Source organism: Sus scrofa, chromosome 15, assembly GCF_054392235.1.
Source record: "Sus scrofa isolate SSC_HxYL_T2T_F1_AM1 chromosome 15, Sscrofa_HxYL_maternal_Yorkshire_Landrace_v2.0, whole genome shotgun sequence".
NCBI classification, from domain to species: Eukaryota; Metazoa; Chordata; class Mammalia; order Artiodactyla; family Suidae; genus Sus; species Sus scrofa.
In genome coordinates, this window is record NC_139397.1 from 133,777,545 (window position 1) to 133,805,348 (window position 27,804).

Below are 27,804 nucleotides of genomic sequence, written 5' to 3' on the forward strand. Positions count from 1 at the left end.
GTATTATTTTCTTTCTTTTGTTCCTTCTCTGACTTTCTTAATAAGGAAAGTAAAGCATTATGTACTTGAGACAATGTTTAATTATATGAAGACATATGATGAAGAAAATGATGATTTTCCCATCCCACCCTCCTGAGGAAGCCACTGTCAGCAGAGTGGTAGATACCTTTCACATCTTTCTATGACCTTGAACTTTAAGACTTGTCTCTGTTTTTAGGCACTCACTCTTTTAGAGGAAAGAGCATGGAGGTACAGAAATAGTATGTTTAAGAGCTTTATAAGTAGCTGAGATGATACTGACAATCATTGAACTATGAAAGTGCTAGAGATTTTCAGAGCACTCACAAAGACTGGATAAGGTATAGAAGTTTTGAGGAAAGGGAAACTTGGGTTGGGAGTATTCTGAAACATTATTTATAATTTAAACTTTAAACCTTCATTCAAATAAAACCTCAGAATGGGAAAGTCCTTTAAGACCAGTGGTCTATACCTTTACAGGTGTATCCACATTAATGGTTATCTTGGTGCCTTTCAGGTCCAGAGAACTTGCTAAGAATATGCTTATGAACAGCCCATGTCACTCCAAACCCAATCAACAGAGAACGTGGACTCTTTAAAAGGCTTTTAAGGAGTTCCCTTCATGGTTCAGCAGTTAATGAACCCAACTAGGATCCATGAGGATGTGGGTTTGATCACTGGCCTTGCTAAGTGGGTTAAGGATATGGCATTGCTGTGAGCTGTTGTAGGTCACAGATGTGGCTCAGATCTGGTGTTGCTGTGGCTGTGGCTGTTGGCCAGTGGCTATAGCTCCAATTTGACCCCTATCCTGAGAATTTCCATATGCCACAGGTGCAACCCTAAAAAGCAAAAAAGTAAAATAAAATAAAATATAAAAAAAGGCTTTTCACATTTATGTTTATTGTTGAACTTCAGTGTCTCTTCAAGGAGATAAAATACAAAGTCTTTGTCCAAGACAAGAATTATCAGACCCTTATCATTTGTCCCACCCATCTCATTGTAATATGCCCACCTCCCCCTCCTTGACCAACCTGTATTATTCCTTCTTGCCCCCTACTGGGAAAGGTATGTAGCTCACTCCTCACCCTGCCCCTATAGTGGCAATATACCCCCACAACCAACCAACAAGTTCATTGGAAGTCCCCATCTTTCCCCATCTAATCAGCAGGTCAACAGGTGTACAGTAAGACCTCTCCTCTCTCTCCTTTGTCTCTGGGCTATAGAAGCAGAAACAGCCATGCACCTGGAGTCACCTCTCCCTGATTATCAGGAAGTTGGTCCACTGTGTTAACAGTTGTCTCTTGCCTTAATAAACTTGTCTTTTCTTCACCTTGATCTGAATCTGGAAAATTCTTCTTCTGACCCATGTGCATGGACCATGACATTTTATGTGTTACAAAATCTGGATGCAATTCTTTTTCTCTCTGGAAGAGTTTAAGCATCCTGCGGGCAGGGATTGTATTTTATTTCTTTTTATTGACAAAGAGACAGATGAGTTACTAAATAAATTCAAGAAAATTAAAATCATGTTCTGGAAATGTCTATGTGAAGACAAGGAGCCAGACATGGAAAAGGATGAAAACCTGAACTTCCTCCTGGGGCCTCATAGTTTTCTCTGTACCATGCCAAGCCTACCGTTCTCCTATGACCCTTCCACCAGTTGTAGGAGATTCCCCGTTTTCTTCCAAAGCTCTATCTGTTTGATCCCTGTAGCAACTCTGACTATTACTGCATAAATTCAAGTGAAATACAGTGCATTGTAAAAGGTGAAGTTTCAATCGGATTTCTGTATCAGAGCCACCCTCTGCCTGAATGATAAAAACGGCAATCACAATTTTAGCCCTTGTGGGTCTCCATCCTTCACTTCCACCCTTCACAATGTGGGTGTGATAAGATGGGGGCAGGGAGACATCTGATCAACCCTAACAAACAGAACAAAACAAAACAAAACACTGGGCCAGTGTCTATGTCCACTGTGGAATTATCTGCAGTACTAAAAATCCAGATCAGACTAGAGCAAGGTCCTCAGTGTTTTGGACAATAGAATTGTAGCACCAGAGTGCCTTGGTGTGAAAACATTTCTCCATATATTAGAGCTTAAAAAATATATCATTTAAGTTTTTATCCTGATCATTATTCTTGATTACACACTTGAAGAAATTGAGAAATAAGTGAACAAGAAAAAATTAAAAATTAAGAAATAAAGGTATATTAGGACCAATAAAGGTGTGTTAAGAAATAAAGGTTGGTATTAAAGCTGTTAAACACGGATTTATCTCTAAATAATATAAGTATGGTTACAAAACAAAGAAAATGTTTCTTTTTATGAAGAAAACATTTGATATAAATATTAATTTATTATAAAAAGAATTGTCAGTACAAACTCCAGATTATATGAATAAAGATTGGGGAGGCAAGAGAGAGTGATGGGTAAAGACATTCTAAATGAGAAATATTATATAAGGGAAAGTGATTTGGGGCCTTGATGATTACAGAAAATTATAGGAAAATAATTCAAATAACATCTGAAAAACGTGAAGTTGACAACTAGTTGATTAAAAAAGAAATGTTTGCCTTTCAAATCTTTAGTGAAGAGAAATGCAAACAAATCTAGTCCATATATCAAAAGAAAATAAGGAAGTAACAAAAGGAATGGAAAACACAAAACTTAAAATAATGGGATATATGTATAGGATGACATAATATTTATATTATAGATAAAATGCCAGCCAACATTTATTGCATAACTATCATGAAATAGGGACCATTAGGTGCTTTGCTCTGTTATTTTTATTTTTACTGATTCTTTATAGCAATTTTAGTAATATTATCTTTTTCCATATTAACAGATGAATCAGCAGAAACTCACAGAGAATAAATCACTTTTCTGAGGTCACATAAATGTAAGTGGCAGATTCAAGGTCTAAATTCTGGATTATCTGACTCACAGACTTACTCTGTCACTGCCCTGACCCACCTCCATAAATGAGATAAGATGAGGAAGACCAGATGTATCCATTATGAATCCCTGATTTAAGGACAAAGATTTGCAACACAACACGTTGCTTTTAAGAGAAATGGTCTGAGAGAGTACACACACACAATGTGTTTATCAGGCCAATGTAAGATGAATAAAAACTAAAACCCCAAAGCAGCAGTGTCAATATAAAATTCAAACAAAATATAGAATAAAAGGCAAAAGACAACATGATTTGAAAATATCATGTCGATCATCATATAATCCATGAGGAAGGTGTCTTTATACACTGAAAATTTCATAGCAAATCATGAAAACCAAATAAAAATGTAAAATGACTAGAAATACAATATGAAAAAAAGTGAGGGAAATGAAGAGACAGTTATTGCAAGAGACTCTAATGTGTATATTAATTTTTGATAAATGAAGTATATTAAAAATAAAGTCAGTGAAAATGTAAATAACAAAATTAATAGTATTCTATTAATAAATATGTATATGAACATGTGTGTATATATGTATGTCTCATATACATATGTACATATATATTTGTGTGTGTATTTGATATATGCGTATGTGACGTGTGTGTATGTGATGTATATATGTGTGTGTATATGTGATATATATGTTTATGTGTGTGTATCAGATTTTCTTAATCTGAAAGTAATATTCTATACCTCCTTTTCATGTGTCCACATTAGCTACTCAAATGCTGATAGTATAGTACACCAGAAATAAAAGAGATCTTAATACAATTTTAGAAGCTAATGTCATCCAAGTAAAATTTTCTTATTAACACTTAGTTGATCCATTAATTAATAGTGTCTTAAAAATAGAAAACGTATAAAACAAACAACTGCTATTAATAAAAAAGAAACCTCTGTCCTATGTAAATATTGGATATAAGAGGAGATCAAAATTGCAATTAGTATTCATTACAAGATATTATGTTACTAAACTACTAAACTACAACAAAACATTAAGCTGCTAAATGTACGGGATATAGCCAAAGCCTTACCAAGAGGATAAATTAGTAACATTAAACATTTCTCTTTTTAGCAAGAGAGAATAAAAACATCTAAACCAAACATTCACCTTAATTTGAAAAAAATAAAGTGAAAACAAGAGGAATGACATAATATAGCAAGTACTGAAATCCATGAACTGAGAAACCAAAACATAAACGTAATAAAATTTATGACTAAACTGAAGAGCTGACTATTTAAACAAATCTAATGTAGCATGTACAATTTGGAAAATCTATTAAAACGTTGATTCTCATTTACCCTAGTTATTATTCTCATAGTCATAGTTCCATAAAGCTTACATTATTTCTCTTTCAGATCATTTCAAGGAACTCTGGTGTTGCCACTTTAGTCCAGTTCAGCGGAGCACTTCAAACTGGCCCCATATTTTGACTACCAGAGGGTCCCTGAGGAAAGTGACTTGCCAAAGAAATGAGCTTCACTAATTTCTCCTTGGTTTAGCTCCATCTTCCTGGGGGGAATTGTCTCAGACATATACACCAACTCTTTCCTTTGAAACCAGAATCTTTCTCAGTCACCTGGGTGTGTGTGGGCCAATCGCAAGAGAGGGACTATTCAGCAGACATACAAGGTTATGTCTCCAACCCTCTCTACACAGAATGGGCACTTAATTTAGGGATGAATGAGACTGCAACAGAAAGTTGGTCATCTTTGCCTACAATAGCCCAAACCAATGGATGGGGCTTCTTATATTCTTGTATCATCACCAAAGCATAGAAGCACAGGTGTGAAGAAGGAAATTTAAGCCTGAAAGCAGAATTAAGTCAGGAAAGCTCTGTTCAGCGGACCCGAATAACTAAGGACAGTGAATGCTATACATTAACATTCCTTGCTGCCTGGGCATTGTGCTGAAGACTTCAATTGTTTGCTTCTTTAAGCCTTCACTACAACACTATGAAAAAAGCATTATTCCCATTTTACTTTTGAAGAAGTTGAGCATAGAGAAGCTAAAAGAACTTTCTGGAGTCACCCAATTGGTGACAGAAGGAGGAATTAAAGATAGGCAGTCAGCATCCGGAGCCCCTGCACTCTCCTATGTACAATGTCAAAGGTATAGAGGTAACCACGTTTCTCTCCTCCTCATTCCTGGTGGCTGAAAGAAGAGAAAATCCTACCCCAACAAAATCTCTATTGAGACCTTCTTCCACTTTTCTTCTAGGCTATGTTGGCTTTTCCCCATGGGAGCAGGAGATTATTTGATGGAAGAAATAGAGGACTACCATCCATCGATCCTTGGTTCTGCCTGATTGCAGTTAGCTAGTTAAAGGTCAAAAACAACAGGGGTACTTACCTTCTACACACACCCCATCCCCTCAGAGATCCCCATCATGCAGGGAAGGTGTAGTTTTCCTAGTGACTGACTGAATAATCATCAGCTCTGCAAACCAAACTCGGTCTTTGGTCCAAAGATTTCAACATGAGGAAAAGGATAAAGTAGTCTCTTTTCACCTCACCCCCAAAGTGCTCTCCAGTTCAGTTTCATAAGCAGTTAAGTCAATGATGTCTAGTTAATTCTTGCATCTGGGTCTCAAATCAAAGTTCAGAACTCTGAAGAGAGAGAGAGGCATGTATATTATCAGCCTGAAACTCCCAACACAGGACATTTTTATATGCAACACACCGCAGTGATCTTCAGCCCATAGTCTTGACTCTAAGAAACTAGATCTTGGAATTCCTTAGTGGCACAGTGTTTAAGGATCTGGCATTATCATTGCTGTGGCTTGGGGGGTGGGGAGAAAAGAAAAAAAGAAAGAAACTGAATCTTGTGGCTTTTTCTTACCTGACACTTTAAAATGCTGAGAACACATATTGTAATAAATGTTGGCAAAGCCAACTAAATAAACCACTGCTCTATCAATGCACAGGAGACCTACATTTTATAAAGCTTCCCTCTGAAAGTTTGAGTAGGACCACAGCAGTAAATAACTCTAGAGTGAAAGGAAAATGCTCTCACAGATCTTTCCTCAACTTATTTCTACCTACATAAAACAGTGCTCCACGCCAGAGTATTTTTACAGTGCCGCATAACTTTCCCCTCCCTTTGGAGCAGACAAGCTGCCCTGGGCAAAACATCTTTCTAGCCAGGCAGAGTTCCTGGAATTATGGGCAAAATATTCATGTTGCATATGAGACACATTCCCTTACAGAGGAATGACTTTAAAACTTGTATTAGGATCTTTGCTTATAAACACTTAGAGAATCATAAAATCAAAATTTCAGCCCATTTTACTCAAGGAGATGGATGAATCGATATATAAAACTGGGTTTTGACATTTGCTTAATAAGAAACAGATCACTAAAATTAGGAAAGTTTACAGTGTAATTATTTCATACTGCTACTTCTGGCTACTTTCATGGAAAGATGGGTGTTTCCCTTAACATGTGACCATGACATGTGACACGAGAGGGCGATTTGGGGTGGAACCAGTAGGAACATGAAGAGGTTTCTATACAATATTTAAAGTGTATACTCTGTGCTGTGTACACTGTGGCCGAAGTGCCTGGTTAGCTGTTCCTAACACCAGGTTGCAAATAGGTCTTGACAACTTAATGTTCTGTTTCGAATTTATTACCCCATTTAAAAATATTTACAAAATTTAAACTTTGGACTCAGGGTTGTACCACAGACTGTTATTCTGAAGAAGCAAATTGGAATTCACTTACTGAACGTGATTCTTGTTTTTAAATTTTCTTTTTTTCATCCCCTCTCCCTCCCTCCTCTCCTCTTCCCTTCCTTCTTCCCTTCCTTCCTTCTTCTCTCGTTTCTATTCTCTTTCTTCTTTTAAACAAGGGACTTTGTCCTTTATCATAAAGCAGTAAAGAAGGCCACAATGACCTTGAATACTGTGCACATGCAAACTATACTGGAATTTAGAACTTAACTCAATCTAAGAGCTGTCTTCATGTAATGGGAAAATTCACACTAGGTCCTGTTTTCACTCTGGAGTCCCCTTCTGGAACTTCATGGTGGAGAAAAAAGCTTACTAGTAGGACACTCAGCCTCCCTTTACCCTGAAGGCCTTGTTTTGCACATTTCTAACAACCTGACTTTTCACCTGAAGGGCACAACTTTGGCTGGTAGAAGAGTTCAAGTTAAATTAAGTCAAAGATTATCTGACCTATAGTTATATTTTCACTTCATTCTTCTGCAAACAGAAAACTTGCATCTCTAGTAATTTTCAGCAAGCCAAGCCTCTCTTTGGCTCAAGTGGTGTCTACTCTGATTTCTGATTTGGTGGGAATGAGCTCTGTTGACACAGGAAGTGGAGAAGGATTGGGATGATAAGGAAGTATTAGGAAACACTCATAAAAAGCATGGTGGAATGAAAGAACCCTGGACAGAAAACCGCTGCTGTTCAGGGAGACTTCAGGCTCTGAAGAGGGATGCACTTGAGCCAAGGTGGGTCAGTTCCAGGCACCCCTGGACTGATAGAGGGCAGAAAGGATGCTCACATCCCATCTTTGGTAAGTGTCTTAGAAATCACTTAGCCCAGGGGTTCCTGAACAATTTTACCAGCTTGATCTTTTTCTTTGAATCTAACTCAGATTCCCAGTTTATAAATCAGATATAATCAAAGCTGTTCTGGATGAGGTAAAAATAGTGGCCTGAGGATCTACCGTCTTTGTCCACTTTTCTCCTACAAATGGCCTTTGAGAGGCCTCCTTGTAATGCTGGTTTAATCAACCGCAAACAGCAGGAATGCTTCTGAAAGCCCAGCACAAGCCAGGACAGGGGTCTTCTCTGCAGGACCCCTGACAGGCCGAGACTCAGACCTGCTCATAGGACTTCAGAGCAGCTGAAGCTGCCCCCTGACTTCTACCCCTGAAGTCCTCTGGAGCCCCTCAAACAAGCCTACATCTTTGTCCATGAGGCACACTTCAGACACGGGACCACTGCCTGTATATCTTCCTATGGTCTGAGACTCTCACTATTTGTTAATATTAGACAGTTCGCCCTTGCAGGTCAGGGTTCTGTCTGTTTTATCTTCATGGTCTTGATGATTAGTATAATAGCCTGGCACAAAGTAAGTGTTTAATAAACACTTGTCCTGGAAAAACTGGTGATAGCCAGGAGGCGACCTTGGATCTTTAGTAATAAAGTAATAAACACTCCAATTATTGAACTAGGCATAGATTCCAACACTGTACATACATATCTCAATGTTTTGGATACCAAATAGGCATTATAAACTCTGCTGCGAGAAGAGGAATAGTCTGAGAAGTTAACTGACAAAGCAGGGCCACACAGCCAGTAAGTAGAGGAACTGGGATTTGAATCCAAGCTTATCTCAGCTTTTAACCACAATGATAGAGTCCAGTGGTTGAGCCCAGTGTTCACAGATACTCCGTGGAGATCAGAGTTGGGGAGGGAAGAAAGGAGGGTTCACTGTGCAAAAACGGTGCTTTGTTACAAAGGAATCTGAATTGCTGTTTGGTAATTTTTCCTAATAAGACCAGATACTCTTCCACAACCACCATACACCATCACCCCAAGCTCCTTCTCTCCACCCTTCTTTTTATCAATTCTCTTCCTCGCCCAGATTTTTCATTCCAGCAGTCAATGGGTGGGTCGTGTCTGGATTCCTAAAGAGTTTGTGCTACTAGAACCTTCCCACCCAGAGATGTCTCCTTCCCAATGATGTAACACAGCACCAGCTGAAGCAGGGTGTGAGCTGGAGGACAAGAGATCACAGATGTATGGAAAAATGTATAACCCAGCCTCATAGAGGGCACATTGCAAGTGATCAAATGATTGGGGTTCTCCCTTTCTTTTAAGATTTCTTCTTGCCGGTTTCCCACAGCCTCCCTCTAATTTCCTCCTCTAGTAACTCTCTTATTATGTCTCAGAATGATTTGGTATTCCTGCCCAGCCTTGAAAAAGGATCCCCACTCCCCACAGAAGACATTATCTTTTAAGTTCCAACTATTGTGATCAAGGCAATATCCTTCCTCCTGACACTCAACCCCCACTGTCACCGTGTACTTGGATCTTTCATCATCACCATCTAATTGTTCTTTCTCTGTCGAGCACATGATTAGAATGTGAGGCTATGATACCTCTCGTCTCACTATTAGTGAACCTGAGATTTGGTTTCTCACTTCAGAAACCGTATTGCAAATAATTCCACAGGGGTAGGTGTCGAGTTTTTATTAGCTGGCTGGTGCCAAAGATATGATTAGATCTTTGTGGCCAATTTCCAAGTGAATTTGGAGTGAAATCAGAATACATGTTTGGGATAAATGGAGAAAATATCCATCTCTCGAGCAGGGGGATCTGAGAGGCTAGTGCCTTGGAGAGAAGTTTACTAACTAAATAATAATCCCTTCCACATGTTCAGTATTTCATGGTTCACCAAGGGCTTCTTCATATATTGTCTTATTTGATTTTGACATCAGTCCTCTGGGGTTGATGGAGAAATACCATCTTCCCCATCTTATACACACACTGCACTCCTTAGTAAGGAGCATAGAAGTTACATGACTCACGCACAGTCAGTCAACTCCTAGTGTAAAAAAGCATCAATTCAAAACCTTAAAGCTCAAGGTTTCTTAATTATGAAGATCATATGAATAAGTCAGGTAGATGAAACACCTAACAAAATATCTTGTGAAATTTTATACTCAGAAAGTGTTAGTGTCTCTCCTGAGACGAGCTTCTGAGGGTGAGACTGATGATAACTCAGCATCTTTCAAGACCTTGGTCTGTGTAACCAACCAAGAGGGTGGGAAATGGCCTATCTCCATGTCAGCTCCCTCTATCCCTTTCCACCCTAATTGCGTGGTTTGTTAATTATTTGAAGCCAGGGAATGTCTAGGCTCTGCTTTCTGATTCAATCTTAACCCTTCCTGGGCCTTAAACATTTCTCAGAGGCCTATTCATTTAGAGAATAAGAGGCAGACCCAGCACCTCATCTTCCCCAGTCTTGAGCATAGATTTCTGAACCGTCCTCCCTGTAGACCTTCCCCAGGCTCCCACCCACCCAGCCACCCTCACCCGCCCAATTTACTGGAAATCTCTGTTCTTCTGAAGCAGGCATTGGCTTTGTTCCCAGAACCAGGCAGAATGGAAGTGCTTTCTAAGAAAAACATGAACAAGGGAATTACATTCTGATCTGATGTTTCTTCACCAAGACAATTTTGTTTGCTCTTTGTCAAGATCGCTTTATCCCCTTCTCTGCAAAAACTGCTCTGTGAGGCCAAGAAATCAACTGGAATTTATTTTTCCCTTGGTAGTTAAAAAACAAAATCCAACCCATATGAGAATTACCATCTCTTCTGGTGAAAGGTCATTAATCATAGAGTTAGCATTGTTATATAATAAACTGGAATCATGGGTTCTGGGGAGGCTATAGGGTGTCCTTTCTCTAAAGATATTTAAAGATTTGAGAAACCCTGGAGCATGGATTCTCCTTCCCTCTCCTGTACCTATAGCTCAAATTGTGTTGTTTCACAGTATGATTATCCAATTCCACTTTCTGCTGCCATCTTTGGGCAATGTTATCAAGGAGCATGACTATTCCCCAATGTCTAGTTCTCCAAAAAAACTGTTTCCTCCTCCTTGTCCACAGCCCACAGTCCAGCACATGTTGTGTTGTTTTGATGTTGACCTCATTTGACCTTCAAATCATTATTGAAACTGGCTTTCCCACAGTGAAAGAATTTCAGGCCACAGACTACAACTATTGTGTTTATCTCACACCGTATTGTTTTGAAGGCTTCTGGCAACTTATCTCAAGTTCAAAGCACTAAGCTGGCACTCAGTAGATGTTGGTAAACAGTTTAACTACAGGATATACTGTTTGTTACTTTGAAATTACCACTGTTCCCTCTGGTATCAATGTGGAGCTATATGCCAAGCCCTGTTTTAGACTCTGTGAATACCAAGAGGCCATGGCTCTGAAGAAGTCTTTACTGAGTATTCATATCCTCCTTTACAGATCTCTCATATAGACTCTGTCTTTCAGATTATTATTATATCTGTGGTAATTGTCCATAATAACAGTATTATTATTCAATTCTGTGTCATTTTTTTTTTCTTCAGTGCTTACCTTTGTCCTAGGCCACTTGAAGAAGTAGCAATAGCAATAGTGAGGAGAATGAGCAGAATAAACTTGAGGTCTGTTCTTAACTCCCTTTGTGACTGTAGACTTTTTACTTTTCTGATCTGAGTGAACTTTTCTATGTACTTTGAGGGGAATGGGGATGCAAGGGATAACAAATGACTTGTTAAAAAGATATAAATATTTTTAAAAGATGACAACTACCCAGGCGTTTGAGATGGAAAATTCCATGAGATCAGCTCCTGACCCCAAGGGGCTTACAGTCCAGCAGGAAAATAATCTTTGAACCTGTGGCTTCTGCCTTGTGCCACCACATGCCTCAAACTTGGTAAGTGCTAGAGCATCAAATGTTAATTTAGGCAACGGATTTGGGACTAGCTCTTTTACCATATCTGCTCTTTCCAAGTGGAATTGATCATCTTTCTACCTTCTGCTTCTAGCAGAGAAGGATATATTCTGATATAGGTCCTAGGTATTCCCATCTGACCTAAAATTGACCCTGTGTGCAGCAGAAAAATCATTGAATTAAACTTGAAACATTCAGTTTGGGTGTGTCATGTTCCTCTAGGTACCTCAGTTTATCCTCCTGGTAATGAATGGTGTGGATTAGATGAGTGCCAGCATCTCTCATACACTAATGTTCTTTGAGTTGAAGATCACGGCCACATCTACTGGTTCCCTGGCGCTGTCCTCAAGAACATGTGTCCTGGATTACATCTTCTCCTGCCTTTTTTCCTTCCAACATCATTCCTAATCCCTGAACTCCAAGTCCTCCACCTTGACCTTGCCATATGCACATTTACTTTTCACAGTCTCAGTTCCTTCTTCCTAGTCATCTTTTTCTTTTCTAAAAATTAAGTATAGTTGATTTACAATATTACATTAGTGTCAGGTCTACAACATAGTTATTCAATATTTTTGTATATTATAAATTTATTATAATTTATCCATTTAAATTTATTAAATTTATTAAAACAATGGCTATATTTCCCTGTGCTATACAAAAGATCCTTGTTGCTTATCTATTTTACACATAGTAGTTCATATCTCTTAATCATGTGCCCCTATTATGCCCATACCCCTTCCTTCTCCTCTTTGGTAACTACTAGTTTTTTTCTCTATATCTGAGTGTCAGTTTCTATTTTGTTATATAAATGTATTTGTTTAATTTTTTAAGTGCCACATATAAGTGATAGAGTAGAGTATTTGTCTTTTTCTTTCTCATTTTACTAAGCACAATGTTCTCTAGGTCCATCTACATTGTTTCAAATGGCCAAATTCTATTCTTTGTTATGGCTAAGTAATATTTCATGGTCAGAATGGCCAAAAACTACAAATGACTACTATTTATAAGGATATAGAGAAAAGGGAATTCTCATACACTGTTGATGGAACAGCCACTATGGAAAACAATATGAGGATTCCTCAAAAGCTAAAAATAGAAGTACCATATGAACTAGCAATTTCACTCGGGTATATATCTGAAAACAAAAACAAAACAAACAAACAACAACAAAAAAAAAAAACATGCTCTTTTCTTCTTGAGATCAGAATCTCTCTTCCTGGATTTAACCAGTCCTCCTGACCTGCCTGATAACTTCCACCTTCTTTCCTCAGCTTAAACCATATTTTTATTCTGTGTACATATTTCCTTTAAAGCTTTATGGAATCCATTTTATAAGCACAATCATTGGACTTCTGTAAAAATGACTTGTGGGTGCTAGTTTTTATCTTTTAACTCACCTCCCTGCAAAATATCAACCCTTTGCATTTCAGTCATTTTCTATTACTACCCAAAGTTACATAACTTCATTACATGTACCTGGCGTTATGCCCTATATTGTTGGTTAAAATGGTCTTTCAATTGGTGACTAGTACATCAGATAGGTGTATATTGGGGAAAACATATTTTCAAGGACATTATAAGAATCCACACCTACTTTGTCTGAGTAGCTGGCTATTCATTTGGTAGCTTGTATTTTTGTTTAACATTGGGAGCAATAGGTGGGAACTGATCTAAAATTAACTAGGTATTTGCTAATTTAGGACATTTTTTTGCCTCCTTGAGAATTTTTCTCAGAGATATTTATATTTATTTTAGTCTCAGGTTGTTATATTTTGCTTACTTTAGCCACAACATAATGACTTAAAACTATTAAAATCAACTTTGTTTTTTTTTTTTTTTATATTTACTCAGGGAAAAAGTTGATCTACAACTCTCTTGACAATAACTTTCATTTTTCTAGAGTAACAGTGGTTTTGATAATGTGATTTTTGATAATGTTGGATTTCTTGAGAAGGCAGCTAGTGCACTTTAGCTGAAGAGACTGTAACTAAACCTTTCATTAATACTTGACTTCGCATTTTTCTCTTGCCATAATCTGGGATGCCTGAGAGGCAGAGCTCTCGGGGGACAAGGGATAGGCAACATAACCCCAGAAGAACTGGGAGTGGCATCTCTGAGTAAAACAAGGATCTCAGGGATAGGAGCAAGCTCCCCCTTCAGCTCAGTCAAATGTAGGAAAGGACTGACATTAGTAGCCTGGAAACTGGAGGTAGACTGTGAGATTCCAAGGACTTAGGGATGACATAGCATCTCCTTTTCAGTTGATGGCTTAGGTCAAGTGGGTGAGTTATTACTGTACAAGTAATAGTGATCAAAACTTCAGATACCTCCAAAGATAAATCTCAATGAAAGTTCATCTGAGATGTGGTAAACCAGAGAGTAGAATAACATTCCAAGACAAACAGGAAAAATTCCATCTCTAGAGGGATCCAGGCACTTTAGGACCTAGGGTCTTGGCCTCATTTTTGTTTCCAAGCTCTTTTGCCACCCTCTGTCCCACAAACAAATACGGTCCACACACAACACACTTTCTCCTGCTTATTTCCCCCCAGATTTCCCTCCTACTCAGGAGTTATGTGTCATTTCTCTCAAATCTCCAGTCTTTCCTCATACTCCTTCATTACCAGTAGTACCTTCCACTCAGTCCAGTGAGAAGAATTTTAGCACTTACATTATTAGTCAGTGATAAATATGAGGTGAGAACACATTCCACTGGGAAGGCTCTGGGAGGGAAGTGAGCAAAATGTTTTGATGAACATCTGAATTTTAAAGCATGGATAAATAGAAGAGCGTGGAGGGAATTCCTTCCCCATGTGACAACATTCACAAAGGCAAAGACCAAAACTGCATAATTGGGGTGGCGTGAAACCTCTAAGTATTCCTGAGGAATTTCAAGTATATCTATTTGAACGGAGAGAAATGGGAGAAAGGTAGAGAGTCTGGAGGCAGATAAAACTCATGAGGGGCTAATGTGCCACAGTAAGTGGTTCAGTGTTTACTCAACACGTAAGGGAAGCAGAACCTTTGAAGAGAGAGTGCTATGGTCAAGGCCCTGACTTTTAAGTCATGTACAGAACTATCATTTATTTAGCATTTATTATTCATTTATTGAGCATATATCAGAAAAACACAATGCTAAATATTTTTAAATATCTTGTTATTTGGTCCTTCTAACAACCTCAAAGATACATTCTACTAGGACCCCCATTTTTTTTTATTTATTTTTGGCCACTACATGGCATATGGAGTTCCCTGGCCAGGGGTCAGATCCAAATCACGGCTGTGACCTACGCTTCAGGTGCGACAATGCTGGATCTGCAGCTCACTTTGCCCTGCCAGGGATCAACCTGCAGCCTAGTGCTGTGGAGGTGCTGTTGATCCCTTTCTGCCACAGTGGGAATTCCAAGGGATTCCCATTTTATAGAAGAGAGATGAAAAATGGTGAAATGAATCATTTGGGAATCATTATGGAGTAAGCAAATGGCAGGGAAAGCCAGAACAGTGTGGCTGCTGCATCTTCAAGCTCTGTGTAAAATAGAAATGTGGGACCTCTTACTCAAAAAAACAGGGAAAAATTGGCACAAAGATAAGAAAATATAGACTTTTTCAGTTCTTTCACAATCTATCTTGACTTATCATGGGTTTTTAAATCCAATTAATGATATTCTAAATAAGGAAAAAATAAAATTATGTTATTAGCATGGATTTTACCACTCATCTTAAAATCATAAAAAGACACTTCTAATTATTTATTTATTTATTTATTTTATTGTGGTACACTTGATTTACAATATTATATTTGTTTTAAGTGTACACATAGTGATTCAAAATTTTTACAGATGATATTCCAATTAGTTATTGTAAAATTTTGGCTATATTCCCTATGCTGTACAATATGTCATCGTAGCTCATTTACTTTACACATGATAGTTTGTATCTCTTAATTCCTTTACACTTATCTTGCTGCTTCCCCACCCCTCTACCCAATGGTAATCACTAGTTTGTTTTTTATGTCTCTGAGTCTGTTTCTTTTTTGTTATATTCACTAGTTTGTTTTATTAACTTCTGCGTATAAGTGACAACATAGATTTGTCTTTGCCTGACTTATTTCACTAAGAATAAAACCTCCACTTCCTTCCATGTTCTTATTAATGGCAAAAATCTTACTATTTTTTATGTATAAATAGTATTCTACTGTGTATAACTTCCTTATCCATTTATCTCTTGATGGACACAGGTTGCCTTCATGTCTTGGCTATTGTAAACAATGCTGCTATGAACATTGGGGTGCATGTATCTTTTTAAATTATTGTTTTCATTTTCTTCAGATATATACCCAGGAGTGGAATTTCTGGATTGCTGAAACTAAAACTACTTTTAGTTTATGGAGAAACTTCCATACTGTTTTCCACACTGGCTGTACCAACTTACATTCCCACCAGCAGTATACAAAGTTTTCCTTTTCTCCATATCCTTGCCAACAGTTGTCCTTTATAATCTTTTTGATAATAGCCGTTTTGACAGATGTGAGATTCTATCTCATTCTGATTTTGATTTGCATTTCTCTGATGATTAGCAATGTTGAGCATCTTTTCATATGCCCGTTGGCCATGTGTAAGTCTTTGGAAAATGTTTAGTCATATCTTTTGTCCATTTTTAATCAGATTTTTTTTCTTTTTATGGCTGCACCAGTGGCATATGGATGTTCTCAGGGTAGGGGTCAAATCACAACGACAGCCGCTGTCCTACACCACAACCACAGCAATGCAGGATCCAAGCCGTCTGTGACCTACACCACAGCTCATGGCAATGCCAGACCCTTAACCCACTGAGCCATGCCAGGGATCGAATCTGCATGCTAGTTGGATTCCTTTCAGCTGCATCATAACAGGAACCCCAATCCCTCATTTTGTTCGTGATTTCCTTTGCTGTGAAAAAGCTTTTAAGATTTTTTGCTTGTTTGTTTGCTTTTTTTTTTTTTTTTTTTTTTTGGTCTTTTGTCTTTTTTGAGCTGCACCCATGGCATAGGGACGTTCCCAGGCTAGGGGTCTAATCGGAGCTGTTGCTACTGGCCTATGCAAGAGCCACAGCAACACCAGATCCGAGCCATGTCTGTGACCTATACCACAGCTTGTGGCAACACTGGATCCTTAACCCATGGAGCAAGACCAGAGATCAAATCTGCAACCTCATGGTTCCTAGTCATATTCATTTCTGCTGTGCCATGATGGGAACTCCAAAAAGCTTTTAAGTTTAATTAGGTACTTTTGGTTATTTTTGCTTTTGTTTTCATTGCCTTTGAAGACAGATCGAAAAAATATTGCTTCTATCTATGTCAAAGAGTTTTCTGCCTGTTTTCTTCTAAGAGTGTTATGATTTCCAGTCTTATATTTATGTATTTAATTCATTTAGAGTTTATTTTTAAAATGGTGTGAGAAAATGTTCTAATTTCACCCTTGTATGTGTAGCTGTTCAGTTTTTGCAGCACTACTTATTGAAAAGATTGTCTTTTCTTTATTGCATATCCTTACCATTTTTTCCATAAGTGTGTGGATTTATTTCTGGACTTTATATTTTGTGCAATTGATGTGTTTGTCTATTTTATGTGCTGGTATCATACTATTTTGATTACTGTACCTTTGTAGTATAGTCTGAAGTTAAAGAGCATGATTCCTCCAGCTCTGTTCTCTTCTCAAATTTGTTTTGAATATTCAGGATTTTTTGCATTTTCATACAAATTTTAAATTTGTTTATTCTAGTTTTGTGGAAAATGCCATTGGTATTTTGATAGGGATTGCATTGAATCTTTAGATTGCTTTGGATAGTATGGTCATTTTAACAATATTAATTCTTCCAAATCATATGCATAGTATATTTTTCCATCTGTTTATGTAATCTTTAATTTCTTTCATCAGTATCTTATAGTTTTCTGAATATAGATTTTTTTACCCCATTAGGTAGGTTTATTCCTAGCACTCTGTTCTTTTTGATGCAATTGGAAACAGCATTACTTCTTCAATTTCTCATTCTTATAGTTTGTTATTAATGTATAGAAATGCAACAGATTTCTGTATATTAATTTTATATCCTGCAATTTTACTGAATTCATTGATGAGTTCTAGAAGTTTTTTTGAAAGTATCTTTAGGATTTTCTATGTACTGTAACATATCATCTGCAAACAGTGACAGTTTTACTTCTTTTTTTTTCAATGTGAATTTCTTTCATTTCTTTTTCTTGTCTGATTGATGTGGCTAGACCTTTCAATACTATGTTGAATAAAAGTGGCAAGCGTGACCATTCTTGTCTTATTCCTATCTGGCAGGAAATGTTTTCAGAGTATGATGTAACTGTGGGCTTATCATATATGGCCTTTATTATGTTGAGGAAAGTTTCCTCTATACCCACTTTCTAGAGTGTTTTTCCTTTATCATAAATGATGAATTTTGTCAAAAGCTTTTGCTGTATCTTTTGAGATGATCATGTAATATATATTTTAATTTGTTAATGTGGTGTATCATATTGATTGGTTTGTAGATATTGAATCATCCTTGCATCTCTGGAATAAACTCTACTCAGTTATGGTATATGGTGCTTTTAATATAATGTTGGATTTGGCTAGCTAATATTTTATGAGTTTTTCTGTCTATGTTCATCAGTGACATTGACCAATAATTTTCTTTTTTATGTGTGATAGCTGTCTGACTTTGGTAATAGGATGATTCTGGCCTCATAGAATGACTTCAGAAGCATTCCTTCCTCTGCAATTTTTTGGAATAATTTGAGTATATGTGTTAACTTTTCTCTATATGTTTGGTAGAATTCACCTGTGAAGCCATCTAGTCCTCAACTTTTGATTGTTGGGAGTTTTAAAATTACTGATTCAATTTCAGTACTGTTAATTGGACTGCTCATATTTTCTATTTCTCCCTGGTTCAGTATTGGGAGATTATACCTTTCAAATTTGTCCATTTCTTCTACATGGCATATTCATTAGTTTCTTATGAGCCTTCGTATTTCTGTGGTATTGGTTATAACTTCTCTGCTTCTCTTTTTTATTTATCATTTTATTGACTTGGGGAAATCAATTTAAAAGGAAAAGCCTCTTTTTTATAAGTCTGGCTATAACTTTTGTCAATTTTTCATTTACCTTTTCAAAGAATTCAGTCTTAGTTTCATTGATCTTTTCTATCTGTAAGTTTCTAATTATTTCTGGTCTGATCTTCATGATTTCTTTCCTTCTATTACTTTTGGCTTTGTTCTTCTTTTTCTAATTACTTTAGTTGTAATATTAGTTTGGTTATTTGAGATTTTTCTTATTTACTGAGATAAGCTTGTATTGCTATAAACTTCCCTCATAGAACTGTTTTGCTGCATTCCATAGATTATGGAAAGTTGTGTTTTGCTTTCCTTTGTCTCCATGTATTTTTAAATTTCTTCTTTGATGTCTTCAATGATCAATTGTTCGTTCTGTAGCATACTGTTTAGCCTCCATGTGTTTGTGGGGTTTTTTGCAGATTCTTTTCTTGCAATTGATTTCCAGTCTCATAGTGTTATGGTCAAAAAAAAAACAAAAAACAAAAAAAACACCTTGATTTGATATGATTTAATTTTCTTCAATTTACTGAGCTTGTTTTGTGGCCTAGCTTATGATCTATCCTGGAGAATGTCTCATGAGCACCTGAAAAGAGTGTGTATTTTTCTGCTTTTGGGTGGAATATTCTATATATGGCCATTAAGTTCCTCTTGCCTAATGTGCCATTTAAGACCACCTTAATTCCACTTCCAGGAAACTAACATTGATGACATGTAGATATAATCTGATATCAGGTCTTATTTATATTTGCCAAATATTCTGATAATGTTTTTAACAGCAAGGAAAATTTCAGATCATGCTTTGCTTTTGATTGCCATGTATACATAGGCTACATGCAACAGTACATCAGTCTTTCTTTGCCATTCATTACACTGAAAATTGTGAAGAATATAAGCCCCAGTTTTTTTGGTAGGAAGTCCTTTAAATTCAACTTGTGTGATATTTCCTCTTGATTAAATTTGTTATGGAATTTTGTCAAGAATATCAGAGAAGTGATGCTATGTTCTTCTCAGTGCATCCTATCAGGAGGCATGTATTCTCTATTTGTCTCCTATCTGGAGGTGGTAATTTTGATCATTTTGATAGTGACTATAAAGTTACTATCTTATTTATTTATACTCGTGATTAATAAGTATCTCATGGGGAGGTACATTGAAATTATATTGCATCCTGTTACTCCTCAGATTCTCACACATTAGCTTTAGCATCCATTGAAGATTTTGCCTAAATCAATTATTATTCTATGGTTACCAGAGTAATGTTTTTATTTCAACTTTGAATAAAATGAATTTTAATTAGCTTTCTGATGTAAGAAAAATTTTGCTTATTCATTTAATTTGTTTATTTATTTATCCATCCATTTATGTAAGTTTGAACTAAGAGCAGGATTTATTTTACAACAGATATTTATATTTTACATATTGTATCCATATCTGTATCATGTATATCTACATGTTTAAACTGATGGGTTTCCATTGATATGTGCATTTTAATTCCATGACACTGGATTCATTCTATCCTTCTCCCTTTCCTGAGCTGGAGCATCTCTATCCAACAGTGAGAAACATAGCACCCTTTTTTCTATAGTATATGTACTCATTTGCTCAAAACACAAAAAGCATTTTCAAAATTGCTAAGTCATGCTTCTATGAATTAAAAAAAAAGCTGTACTAACTAGAGTTCAATTGTGTTTAAAGTTTTTTTGTTTGTTTGTTTTTTTACCTTTAGCCTTAGAGGGCATATAGTTTAAATACTATGTTCAGAAGTTATTTTACTTATGTTTTCTTTCCCACTTTAGTATGGTTATATTATTAATTTGTTATCTGACTTGATTCATTTGCTTTTGTTTAAATTAAGTTTTGGTATTTTATTTTCTTCTCTCATTGCTTACTTTCTTTTAACCATGTAAAGTGTTAACATGATTCCAAAAGTCAGAACTGTACTGTAAATATGTGCAAAAAAGTGTCACTTTCCCCACTCCATCCATTCTTTGAGGCACCTTCTCACTCATTTTTTATTACTATACGAAAACAAAATTCAAGGATGACTGCCAGTAACCTTGGCCCTTATGTAATCCCTGACTTTTGAAGTGAATAGAACTTGTGAATATTCTGCAATATTGCTCTTGTGATTATGTTATGTTGTAAGGCAAAAGGGAGATTAGCCCAATCACATGAGTTCTATAAAAGCAGAGTTTCTATGCCTGGTATCAGAAGAAGAAATTAAAAAAAAAAAAAAAAAGACGATGCACCTCTAATGGCTTGAAAATAGGAAAGTTCATGTGGCAAGGAATAGAGGCAGATCCTAGGAGATAAGCAGCCTCTGGCTGACAGCCAGCAAGGAAACATGGACCTCAGTCCTACAATCACAAGAAAGTGAATTCTGCCAACAATTTGAATGCACTTGGAATTGGATTCTTCCCCAGAGCTTTCAGGTAAGAACCCAGACCAGCTGACACTGTGATTTTGGCCTTATGAGACTCTCAGCAGAGAATCTAGTCAAGCCCACCTAGACTTCTGACCTACAGAACTGTTAGTTAATAGATGGGATTTGTTTTAAGCCACTAAGTTGTGGCAATAGAAAACTAATAGAATACCTACACAGTACCTAACATTTTAATCTTTGGTTTATCCTTACTGCATTATTATCATTTTTTTGAACAAATAAGCAGATTCATGTTTATTTTCCTCTTTTTCTTTCTTAAGCAAAAAGTAGCATACTTTTTATATTCTTTTGTAGTTTACTTTTTTAATTTAATAATATATCCTGACTTGAAAATTCTCAACATCAGTTCTTAGAATTCATTCTCTATTGTTTTTTTTTTTTTTTTTTTTTTACAGCTGTATAGTACTACTGTATGTGGTTGTAACATAGTTTATTCAGCAACTCTTCTATATATGGGCGTGTAGATTATTTCCAATGGTTTTAAATTATAAATAATGCTGCAAGGTATAATATTTTGAATCTTCAAGAAATTCATAGAAATGATATTGCCAAGCTGAAAAATAAAAATGTACATTGTTTTATTTGATATTCCTAAATTCCTTTCATGAGTGTTGTACCATGTGATGTTCCTAATAGCAATTTAGTTATGGTAATGCATGAGTTTGTGTAGTTTATTTTTTCTTGTGTATTTTTTAGGGTATATTGGGAACATCAGATTTACATGGTAGCCATTACCTAGACTATCATCTACTAAACATTTAAGTCTTTTAAAAAATAGATATTGGCAAATTACTTTCCAGAAAAACTGTTCTATATTCCCCCAACATTATAAGAGAGTGATTGTTTCATTACACCCTCCAACTAGGAAAGAATCAATTTCAATCGCATGGACTGGATAAATATTTTGACCAAATATAAACAGGAGAATGTTAAATTCATATTTGAAATAGAAAGTAAGGGCAAATATTAACATCATCATCAAATAAGATGTGGGGATACAATTTTTTTTCTGAAATTTTGTTTAAAAATTTAATTGTAATTATCAATTTTACTATTTAAATACGTCAGTTAATTTTTCAAAAATTTTAGTGAAAGAATAATTTTTTTTAGAATATTCAATTATTATAGAGCTCTTGCACTCATTACCTTTAAAAATGAATCTGACAGTAAATAGAATCTTTTTCATTCATGATTGGTAGAGAAGTAAGATATTTGGAGACTTAATTTTTTTTCTGACATTTTCTATCTTTCTTTACTTTTGATAATCTTTCTGATGTCAATATAAAATACATCAAGGATGTTGATATTTTCTTCTTAATAAATTTTGAGATAACAAAGTAAATATTCTGTTTTTTCCAAACTTATAATACAAATGATTAATAAATCATATATTTTCTTTAGTGATTATTGGCCTAAATGGAATTAATACCTAAAAGTTACATATTGTGCTTAAAGGTTATTTTGCATTTTGCTTCATGCTAATTTTATTTTACAAATGCAAGTAAAACAAAAAAATCTACAAAGATTAAAATTATGATCTATCATACACCTATCTAGGGGAAAACCTAACATACTGACTTTTATTATTATTGAAGTATGTATAAGTGTGTTGCCTCAACAAGCATGTAATGCTTTTTCTAAATTTAGCTAGCATATTCTTTTAATATTAGTATTAACTTGAAATATGTTTTCTTATTTGTTTAGCTAATTGGAAATTCTTAGCAGTTGTTTTGTGTTTGTGAAATTAACAGCTTTCATAATTATTATGATTATTGCAACATTTTACTCTTTCAACAAATCATATACATGTCTACTCCAAATAAAGTAGAATTTCAACATATAAAGTATGCAAAGATATCATCATTGAAGCTTATACTTAGAATACCTGCCTGATTTTGCACATGAATATGCATTGTACATATTACTAATATTGTTTTACTGACTACTCCTGACAGGATCCTATGAGATCATATAATTTTAATTATACTAAAATGTAGGCATTTCATAATTAATATTAACAAAAGAAGGAACTGAAGCTGAGTAGCCAATGTAGTTGAGAATACCAAACCTGGAGCCAAATTTCTATATCCCTAAAATGTATTATTTCAATTTAACTCTTACTTCATTGAATGCTAGAGACATTGGACATTTTTACATGTTTAATAATACTTATTTTTTGGAGTTCCCGTCATGGTGCAGTGGTTGATGAATCCAACTAGGAACCATGAGGTTGCAAGTTCGGTCCCTGGTCTTACTCAGTGGGTTAAGGATCCAGCGTTGCCGTCAGCTCTGGTGTAGGTTACAGGTGTGGCTCAGATCCTGCATTGCTGTGGCTCTGGCATGGGCTGGCGGCTACAGCTCTGATTCGACCCCTAGCCTGGCAACCTCCATATGCAGCAGGAGCAGCCCTAGAAAAGGCAAAAAGACAAAAAAAAATAATAATAATACTTATTTTTTCTGAATTATATAGTGATGCCTCTCCCTTTTGTATTTGGGATCATAACATTTTGCACTGTATTTAGTAACATTAGTTCCTTACATTTGTATAGATCTTTATCATGTTATTAATTCCTGTAATCATCATGTGAAGTGGGCCAATAGTTGTTACTATCCCCATTCAATTGGTATGGTGACTGAGATTCATAAATTTGAAGTAATTTGCATAAATCCTTGATATATAGTGTCCTGAGAAGGGATGTTATCTGGGTTCAGATACATCATCAACATGATCCATAATTTAAAGGATTAAGCTTTAATGACCATTTATATTTTTAGGAAGATAACATTTGTCTTTACTGAGTATGTTCTATGTGCAAATAAAAACCTTTCTGCCAGCTGAGTTTATGGAATGACTTTAACTTTTATAATGTTCTGGAATTCAGACCCATAAAGCAAGCACATTTCTCAGGTGACCAGGTTCCTTGTTTCCAGGAGAACAGCAAATAAATCAGTTCCACACCTCCCCCCCAAAAAAGAAAAAGATTTGGGATAAGATATTGGGCAGAATAAAACAAAAATTTCAAGGGGAGGGAAGATGACCCCAAGTTGAAGATGGGAAGGAACATTTGTTGAGACCTGGAAATCAAGATGGTCTCATGTTTATAGTGGGAGTAAAACTCTTTTAATCTTAATTTATTCAACTATATTTGAAAAGAAGCTAGCTGTCCTCATTTTCTTCCAAGAATTTCAAGAAGGGTCACTGTTTTTGTTTCCCTTCTTGATGTATTAACCCTACCACAATTTCAGTTTTTGTAGCCTCTTAACTCAGACATTTTTAATATGTTTACTTTTATCCAGGAACTTGTCCTTATAGTGATTTCTGCTGTTTTCTAAGAACAGGAGGATAAACAACATGACTTTGCAAGACCTATCCCAGAATAAAATTAAAATTTCCTCCCCGCATGACATATCTCTTTAGAGATCTTACTTATTCCAGTCTTCTGGCCCTGCAGTTAAGTCCTTGTGTGCTTGAGAAGACAGGGATAGGTTAAGGGGAAAGCATGAATACAGGAGAGCCAACATGACTATCACCCAACCCTGGGCTTACACTCAGGATATACACAGGGATATTTGGAGACCAGGGTAAGCCTCTGCCCTTCTATTTGTGGTTTAAATTCTATAGACAGGGCTAATTGATACTGATGAAAAAGATTATAGGGGCAAATGCAATTCTGCCAATGGATTAGATTTCAGAAAACTCTGGATCAAAGTATTCATGCATCATTAAAATCTCAGGGAAAGCCTACTGCGGTTTCCTAAAGCAGGTGCCCAGGCTAATTTTTTAAGGATTTGCATTTTGGGATAGATTCACAAGTTAGCTATTGGAGGCTGAGGTTATCTCTGTATTATTCAAAGAAAAGAACAAACTCTTGGATGGTAAATCTAAAACCTGAGTTCAATGAATAGAGTTGCATAAGGTTTTCAGGCTCCTTGTTTTCTTACAAGCCTCTTGTAAGTCAGTGTCCACTTAAGTGCCAACAATCAGTGATGAGCAGTAGAAAAGCAGAAATGCCCTGGATACAGGGAGGGGACCTGTATACACACTCACCCCACTTGCTGTGATCCCAGTATATATATATATATATATATAGAGAGAGAGAGAGAGAGATAGATAATAAAAATAAAGCATATCTTTGTAAAATACTATAAATTCTTTAAAGGCTGAGACTAAAATGGATAATTTTGCCTGCAATGGCTAGTAATGTGGTTGTTTGGAATATTTAAGAATTGTAGTATTTCTCTCCAGCCAAATTTCTGAAAATACCTGTAGGGAAGAAATTCAGATTAAATAGACTTAAGAACTTATTTGTCGGGAAAACAGGGAGAAATTTGAAGAACTGGAAGACGAATCTGCTTTCACGATTATTTTATCATGGCAGAAGGAATTAGAAGCACCTCCTCACTGACTCCCAGTTGGGAACCACTGATGGGAATAATTCTCTCAGAAGTAGCACTTTACCCTAAGTGCAGAGCAAAGCAGCCCTTCAAAGCAACCAACACAGCTCATTTGTCATAATGGCAGCCCATATAGCATTGTTAGATTTGCTAACTATAAACATAGGACGCCTAGTTAAACTTGAATTTCAGATAAAAATATGAATAATTTAATATAAACCTATATATTTCATGGAAAATATCAAGGTGTATGATCCCTGGAGATATTTCATAGGACCTGTTTATGCTAAAAAATTGATCATTGCGCACCTGAAATTCAAATTTAACTGGGAGCTCTGTATTTTATCTGGCAATACTAAAGCCACATTTCCCCTCCCAACCTTCCTTTCAAAAAAAAAGAAAGAAAGAAATTAAGCCTATTTCATTCATTAAGAGGAATACATTTATTTATTGTATGGGTAAGATGATAAGATGAGTAGGTCCAGATCTGGATGACTGAAGAAACATTATCTTATTAACAAGGATTCAGACTGTATACTTTCTAGAAAAAAGAAATGGTGCATGTGTCTGAAAAGGTTATTATTTGAATTTTTTAAATATACGTTTTGACAATTCAAACTTTATAAACACAAATAAATAAAATTTAGTAATCTACTACTCACTATCCTCCAATCTCATCTACCCACAGGGACCACTATCCACTGTTTGCTGTGGTTTTATGCACATCTTTACGATGCTCATATGTTTATGTACTTTCATAAATTGCTCTGAACTTGTTATGCTTTAAGTTTGTCTAGTTAAAGGAACTGGAGGATTACTGCTTACACTGTGATGATGGCAGATGAACATACATATTCCATTCTTCCCAGCCTTGACTGCAGACACTTTTCCAGCTTCCAATGTCTCCTGGGACTTCTGTTACTCCTGTTGTCATTGTCCTCTAGCCCAATGTGGTGTAATAGAGTAGCCACTAGCCACATGGAATTCTTGGTCCCTTGAAGTGTAGCTTTTTGAAATGGAGATTTGATGTAGATGTCAAATATGCACTAGCTTCCAGAGATGGAGTTACAAAATAACTCCTTAAAGATTTTCCTATTGATTGCCTATTGAAATGATAGTGCTTTAAATATGCTATGCTAAATAAAATGTATTATTAGAACTAATTTCATCAATTTCTTTTTACACCATAACATGAGATTACTAGAAAATTACATGTTACATATGTAGTTTGCCTTGTATTTTACTGGCAGCACTGTTCTAACCCTAAAACCTCTGAAAGGGCATGCATCCACCCAAGGGATGCCTGAGGTGATTCTCTGAGGGTTTGGAAAGAAAGTGTAAGGTCTTACTTATTTTTATCTGATCCATGTTGTAATTTATAGTTTTGAGTCTCAGATGTACACAATATATCAATACAGAAGCAAGTATGTATAACTTGCAATAAATGAACATATATTCATTTGAAAGTGGCTTAAAAACATTTTTAGTGATGGGACATGCAATAAAAAGTTAAAGCATACACAGGCCAGGCTTTGTCGGGGCAACCAGAAGGGTCTGTCTTCCTGTTTCTCATGTGTTTCTCCTTTCTGTGGTACTGCCGTGGGTGTGTGACCCCTCTTCCACAGCTTTGTGCTGATTTGCTGACTTTTATTCATTTTTATCTCCTGATTTTTCCAAAGGTTTCCAAGGGAGGATAAAGGAAGCTAAAATCTTTGACTTGTTTCTTGAATCTTAGGATTTGGTGTCCCTGCTCCACAGACACCTCAGACATGGTCTCTGGCAATGTTGGGCTGCCCTGGCCTTTCCACATGCTGTCTTCTCTGAAGGCCTAGCTCCCACCCCAAGGTTTATAGTTCTCCCTCAGACTCTTCTCCAGCATCTCCTCACATGCTCTTGCTATGAGGTCCTACTTAGGCTGTGGAGGTGACAGAGGAGACCTGGGTTCACGGTACATCGATCCTACCAGGTGAGAAGAGAGGGAAAGCAGGAGTGAGATGAGGAGAAAGATTGATTCCAGGGGCTCAGGCCACAGAATGATTCTCTCTCAAGTCAATTCCCATTCAATCAAAACTAACAGCGTCTCATCCTCAGTTACTGGCATCAGAAAGGAGTTAGAGGAATTCAGGAAGATTGTAAAACTTTCTTCAAAAGAACATCTTTTGTTCAGTAAATTCTGATGCTTTGATTAAAAGACCTTAATGAGAGCAGTGAAAGAGAAATCTGAGATGGAAACATAAGTGGTCAGACAGTCACAGGGAAGGTGAAGATAGGGTGGAGCTTTTTGAAGAAGTCTGGATGCCCACCTATCAATGGCTTCAGTCCTGGCATGCATACATACACACATGAACAACACACACATACACCTTGCCCTGACTCCAGGCTCTGAAATTGAAGCCCGCCTTTGTTTCTGATACCTCATATA

At 36.3% G+C, this 27,804-nt stretch overlaps 2 long non-coding RNA genes across 7 annotated transcripts in view; one reads left to right on the forward strand and one right to left on the reverse strand.

Annotated features, from left to right (window-relative positions):
* LOC146396137 (uncharacterized) overlaps window positions 1-27,804 on the reverse strand; it is a 569,893-nt gene that overhangs the window by 26,723 nt on the left and 515,366 nt on the right. The gene's annotated exons all lie outside the window — the stretch shown is intronic.
* LOC110257097 (uncharacterized) overlaps window positions 20,738-27,804 on the forward strand; it is an 85,972-nt gene continuing 78,905 nt past the window's right edge. For all 6 annotated transcript variants that reach the window (XR_014829802.1, XR_014829797.1, XR_014829801.1 and 3 more), the window contains exon 1: window positions 20,738-20,976. This is a non-coding gene — a long non-coding RNA (uncharacterized LOC110257097). The remainder of the gene's footprint in view (window positions 20,977-27,804) is intronic.